Genomic DNA, 9,733 nt, shown 5'->3' on the forward strand with positions numbered 1-9,733 from the left:
AAACATATCTCTTTCTCTATCAATCTTTCTGATGTCTTCACTGTGTAGGATCACAATCTACTCTTTTACAGCAGCATATCAGCACACAAAGTAGTTTTCTTCAGTGGTAGGAACTACTGTGGCAATGTGTGCTCTTTGAAACCAAAAACTATTTTGCTTTTTGCTCATATTTGTTACAGTGGTGAGGGCCCAGCAGCTCCCACAACAGTAAAGTTTTACAAAAGCCATGTCAAAACAAAGCACGCGTTGCGAAAACCAAATGACTGACCACCAGTGTCGGACCTATTGGCTTTGTCAACGCTTAGTTAAATTCACATTTCCCATAATCTTGTTGAAAGTTTTTACTGACTTTCCGTAAACAATATTTTTGGGAAATATTAGCATGCATCAGCACATTTGACTAAATGCTTCAAAGAAATGGTACCTAAAATTTCACAGTAGTTTAGCAAAAAGTTTTTTCTTACTTACATTTTTTTGTGGACATTTTGGTGGTCATTACAACCCTGGCGGACGGTGTTAAAGCGGCGGTAAGACCGCCAACAGGCCGGCGGTAAAAATATAGGAATTATGACCGTGGCGGAAACAAAGACAGCCACTTTAACACTCAGACCGCCACAGCGGTATAAACAAACAGCGCGGCGGTCACTGCCAACAGACAGGCGGAAGACAATGTACCGCCCACAGTATCACAACCTACCAATCCGCCACCTTTTCTGGGGCGGATTCACCGCGGATAAAAACACGGCGGAAACAGCCATTTCAAAGGGAAAACGCTCACCTCTACACACTCCATGGGGAAGGATGGCACCATGGAGCCGGAACTCCATATTCTGCCAGCGCCAGTCTTCCTGCTCCTCTACGAGGATCATCAACACCGGCGGCGAAGACCACGGTGAGAACTGCACCTACGACATAGGGGAGGGGGGAGGCAAAAACACAGGGACACACACAACCAACATCCCAACCCCCACTCCGACCCTCACCCACTACAACACACACACCAATGCATATCCATACATTACAGTAACACCCCCCAACCCCCCTGGAAGAATGCAAAGACAAAAGGAAATGAGTGGAACCATTGTAATATATCAAAATACAGTAAGCAAATATATACATATATATATATATATATATATATATATACACAATAAACAAAATATACACCACGATTAGTAGTGCAGGTATTGCACCATTCATAGTCTGTGGACCACTGGGCCCAAAATGCATGGGCGAGGCCCACACAAGATACCCGATCCAAATGGAGAGAACACTGCAGGGGCATCAGATAGAAATACAACAGGCACCTCAGGGGGAAGTGAAGGGGTGGCACCTCAGCCGGATGAGTGCAGCACGCCAGATCCACGATAGGGCTCCATGCCCATTGATGTATCCTGGGGAGTGCAAAGCCACAGTCTCTCAAGTCTCTACAGTGGGTGGGTTGCCCACTGTTCAATCCTGGGGAGTGCAAAGCCACAGTCTCTCAAGTCTCTACAGTGGGTGGCTTGCCCACTGCCATATCCTGGGGAGTGCAAAGCCACAGTCTCTCAAGTCTATACAGGGGGTGGCTTGCCCACTGTAACATCCTGGGGAGTGCAAAGCCACAGTCTTTCAAGTGGATGCTGTTCTCCACTGGTTCTGGAGGGGGACTGGTGCCCAGAGTGCTTCATCCTGCCAAGGACAGACGGAGTGGATGCTGTTCTCCACTGGTTCTGGAGGGGGACTGGTGCCCAGAGTGCAGCACACACCCCGTGACGGTCCCAGTTGCGTCACTGCCCCTGCCGCTAATGGGCTAGCGGTGCTTTCCATGGCGGTCTTTGCCCTGTTCAGCGGTCCTTGGCCTGTTCAGCGTGCTTGAGTTGCCAGTGTCAGACATGTTCAGCGGTGCTTTCCATGGCGGTCTTTGCCCTGTTCAGCGGTCCTTGGCCTGTTCAGCGTGCTTGAGTTGCCAGTGTCAGACCTGTTCAGCGGTGCTTTCCATGGCGGTCTTTGCCCTGTTCAGCGGTCCTTGGCCTGTTCAGCGGTCCTTGCCAAGGCGGTCCTTCATTGCCCAGCAGGGCTGTGGCTGGCGGTCCTCCGTGGGTCAGCTGGGCTGTGGCTTGCGGGGCCCTCCTGGCCAGCTGGGCTGTGGCTGGCGGTGGCCTCCTGGGCAGTGACTCTGGCGGTGGCCTCCTGGGCAGTGACTCTGGGGCTGGCGGTGGCCTCCTGGGCAGTAACGATGAGGCTGGCGGTGGCCTCCTGGCCAGTGACTCTGGGGCTGGCGGTGGCCTCCTGGCCAGTGACTCTGGGGCTGGCGGTGGCCTCCTGAGCAGTAACGATGAGGCTGGCGGTGGCTTCCTGGCCAGTTACTCTGGGGCTGGCGGTGGCCTCCTGGCCAGTGACGATGGAGCTGGCGGTGGCCTCCTGGCCAGTGACTCTGGGGCTGGCGGTGGCCTCCTGGGCAGCGGGGATGATGGCGGTCTTCTCCGCCGTGCTGCTCCTCCCAGACTTTGGAGATTTCTTCTGCCCCTTCCCCACCTTGGGAGGAGTCACAGCTGAGTCGACACTCCCCCCGGGACCCCTGTGAGCGGCTTTGCTGGCTGGAGTCTTCCCCCTCTCCCGCTGGGCACTGTCCAACTTCTGGTGCTTCACAGGGGGGGGGACTGTTGTGCTGTGGCTCCGTGCCACACTGGCTGGCCTGGTGGCCGGTGCACTCCACATACCTGTAACAACAGGCACCACAGGTCCCGGAGATTTTTTGGCTGAGGTGCTAGTACGGGACCTATGAGTTGGACGGGGGGTGGGGGGAAATAGGTTAAGGGTGGACAGGAAAAGTTTTTGGGGGACACTGGGACGGGTAGCTGGAGGGTGTTTGGGAGAGGAGGAAGAGGTTGTGGTTGTAGGAGGTGTAACTTTTGTGCATTTGGGTGCAGGTGCATGGGATGGAGGCTGTCGTGAGGTGGATGGCTGTTGGGTGGGTGTGTGCCTGCGTTTGTGTATCTTCGGAGGGGGCATCACAGACACACTGGGAGATGACACAGGGGACGTGGAAATGGTAGTGGGGGTGGTGACTGCACGTGAGCGGGGTGTGGTGGTGGGTGTGCTGGTGCGGGACGTAGTGGCTGTAGTGGTAGTGCATGCAGGTGTGAGGGTAGACAAGACTGGGAGGGAGGAGGGAGACAAGGAGGAGGGGGACACAGTGGAGGCTGTGGATGTTGGTGTGTCTGTATGTGTGTGATGCTTGCGTGAGTGCCTGTGGGATGTGTGGTGCTTATGTTTGCCTGAGCTTCCCTTGTGTGGTGAGGTGTGTGCAAGCTGGTCTGATGGTGTGCTTGGGATGGGCTGGGGTACAGGGGATTGGGTCTGGGTGGAGGAAGTTGGAGGGGGGAGGCTAGACACAGGGACAATGGCTGCCATCTGTGCTGAGGCCAGAGTTTGCAGGGTTCGATGAAGGACAGCCTGACCAGAATGAATGCCCTCCAGGAATGCATTTGTGTGTTGCAACTCCCTTTCTTCACTCTGGATGGCATTCAAAATGGTAGACTGCCCAACAGTGAGGGACCTGAGGAGGTCAATGGCCTCCTCACTGAGGGCAGCAGAGGTGACAGGGGCAGGGGCTGAGGTGCCTGGGGCGAAGGTGCTAGTAGGGGGGTGGCGGCTGTACCTGTAGAAGTGGGGGGCACAGATGTTGCCGCCACCACAAGGGAGCTCCCATCGGAGGACGAGTCCATGTCGCTGGTTGCAGATCCTGTGACCGCCGTGGTGCTTCCCTCGCCCTCCGTCCCACTGCTGTATTCTGAGTCCGTGGTGTGGCCCTCCATGGCCATGTGGGATGCAGCTCCCTTGTGCTCCGGTGCCACTGTACCTCCACCTGATGATGCTAATGCACACAAGGACAGGGAGACCACAAAAAGGTGGGGGGGGGGACAAAAGAAAGACAGGTTGAGTGCATGGCTTACCGCTACCGTTGGCGGACAATACAGACACAGAAGCCCCCTGCACTACGTCACGCTGTTGGGCTCTACAGGTGCAATTCCTGGGAAATGGCCTACATGGCTATGGCCGATATCTGCACACATAGATGACACAGGGGCATGGATACCTGTACTTGGCACTCTACAGAGGTGGGGTGGGGTGCCACATGGCCTGCCTTACGGAGGGGCCTAGCCTACGGAACTAGCCCTGGCCTAGGGAAACCCACAGCCCTCCTCCCCCACCCAGACACATTCAGTGCGCGCAAAGTCCGCTGAATGATAGTGTACTCACCCCCTTGTGTCTGCTGTGATGCCCTCAAGCGCCCATCCAACTCAGGGTAGGCCACCGCCAGGATCCGGAACATCAGGGGGGTCATGGTTCGACGGGCACCACTCCCACGTTGGGAGGCCATCCCCAGCTGAGCCTCCGCCGTCTTCTTGCTCCAGCGGCGAATGTCCTCCCATCTTTTCCGGCAGTGGGTGCTCCGTCTGTGGTGGACCCCCAGGATCCGGACATCCTTGGCGATGGCACGCCAAATATCCTTCTTCTGGTGGGCGCTGACCTACATGACATGTACAGGGGAAGAAGAGAAGTCATTACCAACTGCACCGTCAAAGTGAGTGGCCCCCATCCCTACCCTTGCCATGTGGCACATGCATTCACAGTCCTTCATGCATGCAGAACTGTGCCCCCTTCCTTCTTACAACCAGCCCTCTCCACACAGGCATAGCCCATACAACATGCACCCTGTGTACTTACCTTTAGGTCTGGAGGACCGTAGAGTAGCGTGTACTGGGGAGGACCCCGTCGACGAGCTTCTCCAACTTCTCTGCAGTGAAGGCAGGGGCCCTTTCCCCAGACGCACGAGCCATTGTCTCTTCCAGACCGAGGTCACAGCAGCACTTGCAGTGTAGGTCTTCTCCTGTCGAAGATCAGGTATCGAGTGATTCAACAGATAGAAAATGGCGGTCACGTCCGCGGCGGTGCGTACCATCACCGCCGGCGTACATCGTCATTGGCTCCTGGGACCCATAGGGTCCAATGTTAACCAATGCAGCATTGTGCTGCGATCTTCGACCGCCTACCGCGACGGTGTACAACGCCAGCGCAGATACCTCACATCCCATTGTCCCACTTTAGAGGTCAGGCAGCCGCCATTTCAGGGGCCCACATGGCCTAATTACCAACTGCGTCACACATACCTAGGCCTTGTCTCACAACACAAATACAGGCCACATTTTGTGTATGAATGGTGTTCTGTGTAGACTGTGGGTACATACCTCTGAGTTGTTCGACTCTGTGGTCGCTGTTGTCCTTCATAGGCACTGTCCGCTGGGACATGGAGGAAAGAAGTTTGATCACCACCTACAGGTTTGACCGTGCCACAATCCAGGAACTGTGTGCCCAGTTGGAGCCTGACCTGATGTCAGCAATCCCCCTTCCCACAGGAATCCCCCTCAAGTGCAGGTGCTATCAGTGCTCCATTTCCTGGCAAGTGGGTCATTTCAAGCAACAGTGGCCATGGCATCAGGGATGTCCCAGCCTATGTTTTCCAACGTGTTGTCCAGAGTGTTGTCTGCCCTTCTGAAACACATGCGGAGCTATATCGTTTTCCCTCAGGTGGAGGACTTGCCTACAGTGAAAGGTGACTTCTATGCCCTTGGACATATCCCCAACATCATAGGTGCCATTGATGGGGCCCATGTAGCTCTGGTCCCCCCCCCCCCCACAGGAGTGAACAGGTGTACAGGAACCGGAAGAGTTATCATTCAATGAATGTACAGATGGTATGTTTGGCAGACCAGTACATCTCCCAAGTAAATGCTATGTTCCCTGGCTCTGTGCATGACGCCTACATCCTGCGGAATAGCAGCATCCCTTATGTGATGGGGCAACTCCAGAGGCACCGGGTGTGGCTATTAGGGGACTCTGGTTACCCCAACCTGTCATGGCTACTGACCCCAGTGAGGAATCCCAGGACCAGGGCAGAGGAACGCTACAATGAGGCCCATGGGCGGACTAGGAGGGTGATCGAACGCACCTTCGGCCTCCTGAAGGCCAGGTGCCTCCATATGACAGGTGGTTCCCTATTCTACTCACCAAAGACGGTGTGCCAGATCATCGTGGCCTGCTGTATGCTTCACAACTTGGCTTTGCGACGGCAGGTGCCTTTTCTGCAGGAGGATGGTCCAGATGGCGGTGTTGTGGCAGCTGTGGAGCCTGTGGACAGTGATGAGGAGGAAGCAGAGGAAGAAGACATTGACAACAGGGACTCAGTCATCCAGCAATATTTCCAGTGACACACAGGTGAGAAAACATTCCTGCCTACTACAAGTGCTTTAACACTTCTACCTCTATCCTGTCTGTCGACTTCAACCAGTATATGGTCACTGAGTTGTACCTTTCCCTTACGGGTTCACAGGTGTGGTTTCCAACGTGTGTCATCTGCTTAGATTCCTCATGGACTTGAGATGTGTGACATAGGTATGTTGACATTACATTAGAAAAAGCATTTTGTCACTGTCATTGCTAATACACAATTTCAAAATCACAGACTGACTCCAGATTGTTTTGTGCTTCAAGGGTGTTTATTGAAGTGCTCAATATTGGAGGGGGTTGTAAAATGGTGAGGGGTGATGGTGGAGGAATGTCCATGGCAGAGTCCAGTCTATTAGTCTCACAGGTGCATTGCCCATATGGGCATAGGAAGTGGAGCTGGGGCAGTTCCAATATGGACAGGTTTACAAAGTTGGACAGTGGTTTGACAATCAGGGTAGTTTCATTTCTTGGTGGGGGTCTTGGCATCGTGCTCTGTCTTGTTCCTGGATCTCAGGGACCGTTTGCGGGGTGGTTCTCCGTCTGCAGGGGGGGGTGCTGGTGTGGTGGTCCTGTGGCGGTGCCTCCTGTCCACTGTGGTGGGCAGTTCATCGTCCATGCTAGTGTCAGGGGCCCCTTGTAGTGCCACAGTGTCCCTCCTGGTGTTAAGTATTTCCTTCAGCACCCCTACGATGGTGCCCAGGGCGGAGCTGATGGTTCTGAGTTCCTCCCAGAACCCCATATACTGTTCCTCCTGCATCCGCTGGGTCTCCTGAAACTTGGCCAGTACCGTTGCCATCGTCTCCTGGGAGTGGTGGTATGCTCCCATGATGGAGGAGAGGGCCTTGTGGAGAGTGGGTTCCCTTGGCCTGTCTGCCCCCTGTCGCACGGCAGCCCTCCCAGTTCCCCTGTGTTCCTGGGCCTCCGTCCCCTGGACCGTGTGCCCACTGCCACTGCCCCCAGGTCCCTGTTGTTGTTGGGGTGGTGGGTTATCCTGGGTTCCCTGTAGTGGTGGATACACAGCTGATTGACGTGTCCTGGGGACGGAGGTATGGGCCCGCTGGGTGGGTGCTGTGCTGGTGTTACCATAGGGTGGAAGGTCTGTGGTGGGCTGTGCCTGTGTGAGGGGAACCGACTGTCCCGAGGGTGGAGATGTCTGGACCCTCCTGTCTGGTGAAGTTAGGTAGTGGTCCTGCAGGGGTGTAAAAGCATTATTATTGCATCTGTGTGTGTTGTGTGTGCAATGGGTGGGTGACCATGTACCCCAGTGCTAGCATTCCTGTGTGGGGGCTTGTGTGATGATGGTTGAGGGGGGTGTTATGGGTATCTGCAGTGGGCATGCTTTAGTGATGGGCATCCATGCTTTGTTGTGTCATGCAGGGCATGGTGTTGGGATGTGTGGTTTGTGTTATTAGTACATTTGTGAGGAGTTAGAGTGATAGGGGAGGGGGCGAGGGTGGGGGTCTATGATAGCATGCAGGTAGGCTGGGGGATATGATAGTTAAAGGTTTGACTTATCAGAGTCCATTCCTCCACTGACTCCTGCGAGGCCCTCAGGATGCAGAATCGCCAAGACCTGCTCCTCCCATGTTGTTAGTTGTGGGTGAGGAGGTGGGGGTCCGCCACCAGTCCGCTGTACCGCCAGGTGGTGTCTTGAGACCACGGAACGCACCTTCCCCCGTAGGTCGTTCCACCTCTTCCTGATGTCGTCCCTACTTCTTGGGTGGTGTCCCACTGCGTTGACCCTGTCGACTATTCTTCGCCATAGCTCCATCTTCCTAGCTATGGAGGTGTGCTGCACCTGTGATCCGAATAGCTATGGCTCTACCCGGACGATTTCCTCCACCATGACCCTGAGCTCCTCCTCAGAGAACCTGGGGTGTCTTTTCCGTGCCATGGGGTGGTGTAGGTGATGTGTGGGGTGGTGTGTGTGGTGATATGTAGTGGTGTGTGGTGTTTTGTACGTGGAAGTTGTGTGGGTGATGGTGTTGAGTGCCTGTGGATGCTAGTTTGTGGATGGTGGTGTCTCTCTCTGGCCTTCTTTCAGAAATTGTTGGTCGTAGGGGTTTGTGGGTGATGTGCGTGTGTGTTTTATATTGTATTGAGTGTGTGGGAGTGGTGTGTGTATGTGTATCAGGTGTGTGTATTTGGAATTGTCCAATGTGGCTGGGTTGTGTATGTGTGTGTGTATTTTGAGCGCGGCGCTGTGTACCGCCAATGGAATACCGCAGTTGAAAGACCGCCGCGTGGATTCGTGGGTCGTGATAGCATGGGCGTATTTCTGTTGCCGTGACGGTGGAGGTTTTGTTTTCGCCAGTTTATCACTGACCTTTGGTGTGGCAGACTTGTGTGGGTGTCTGAATTTTGTCGGATTTCGAGATGTGGGTCGTAATAGCTGTGGCGGAATTCCGCGGCGGTGTGTTGGCGGTCTTCTGCACGGCGGTAAGCGGCTTTTACCGCCAATGTTGTAATGACCCCCTTTATCTTGAAAGCAAAGAATCACCAATATTGCTTTCAAACTTCTTAAAATAATTGCGTCTAATCAGAGAGCATTCTGGGAGCATTATACATAGCCTAATATTAGACTTTGCAAAAGCGTGTACACTTTTTTTTTTTTTTTTTTACTGGCACCACCTAGTGCGGTTTGAGCTTACAACATTTATTTAGTGCGCTCACCCTAATAATAAAGGCTTTGCTCTAATGAACCATAAATACAAGTTCTAACAGTATTAACAGATGGGCCAAATATTAACCCCACTGTTCATAATTCTCTTCCCTGCTCCATAATGTGGTACTGTAAATTGGCAGCCAGAAGGTTTGTGCTGCAGAGGATTGGGTCTACTTGTCCCAAGGACAAAATAAGCCTGAAAACGTGATGTCCATGACCCCATAAAATATGTCCCAGGTGTTGGGCTATAGGAAGGAATTCCACACCCCTGTAGCGGTTACTCTGCTGTGCTGTAGAGACAAGATGAAAATGGCAGTTATTAACAAAGCAGTTAATATCTGACTGCAATTTGACAAGACGCTCTCAGTGTCAAATAACTCATTTTACTGAGTGAGTAAAAATTTATTAAAAAACCCTTAATACAGAATAGTGAGTGAAGCTCATTAAATTATACATTTTCTTTTTTTTCTGCTGCAACTCCTCTTGTACAGCATACTGACCCTATCATGATTTGCATACACTAGACTATGTATAAAAAGGCTTTAATAGCACCACAAATAAAGGTGTATTAGAACACAGGTGACTGATTAGGTGTTTTTATTCTTTCTGTTGTACAACTGGATCCCACTTCCATCCAGAGAACCTTAATCCCTGCACTCCCTCAGAGTTCTTTTCACAGTGAGGTTGAGGCCGTCCAGGTGGTACTATCCTACCTGGATGGGGCTAGGTGGTCAAATGATGAAGCATGGCACTAGATACAGTGTGTAAGACCACCTAGCCTTTAAGGAAAAGTCC

This window comes from Pleurodeles waltl, chromosome 1_2 (genome assembly GCF_031143425.1).
Source record: "Pleurodeles waltl isolate 20211129_DDA chromosome 1_2, aPleWal1.hap1.20221129, whole genome shotgun sequence".
Classification (NCBI taxonomy): Eukaryota; Metazoa; Chordata; class Amphibia; order Caudata; family Salamandridae; genus Pleurodeles; species Pleurodeles waltl.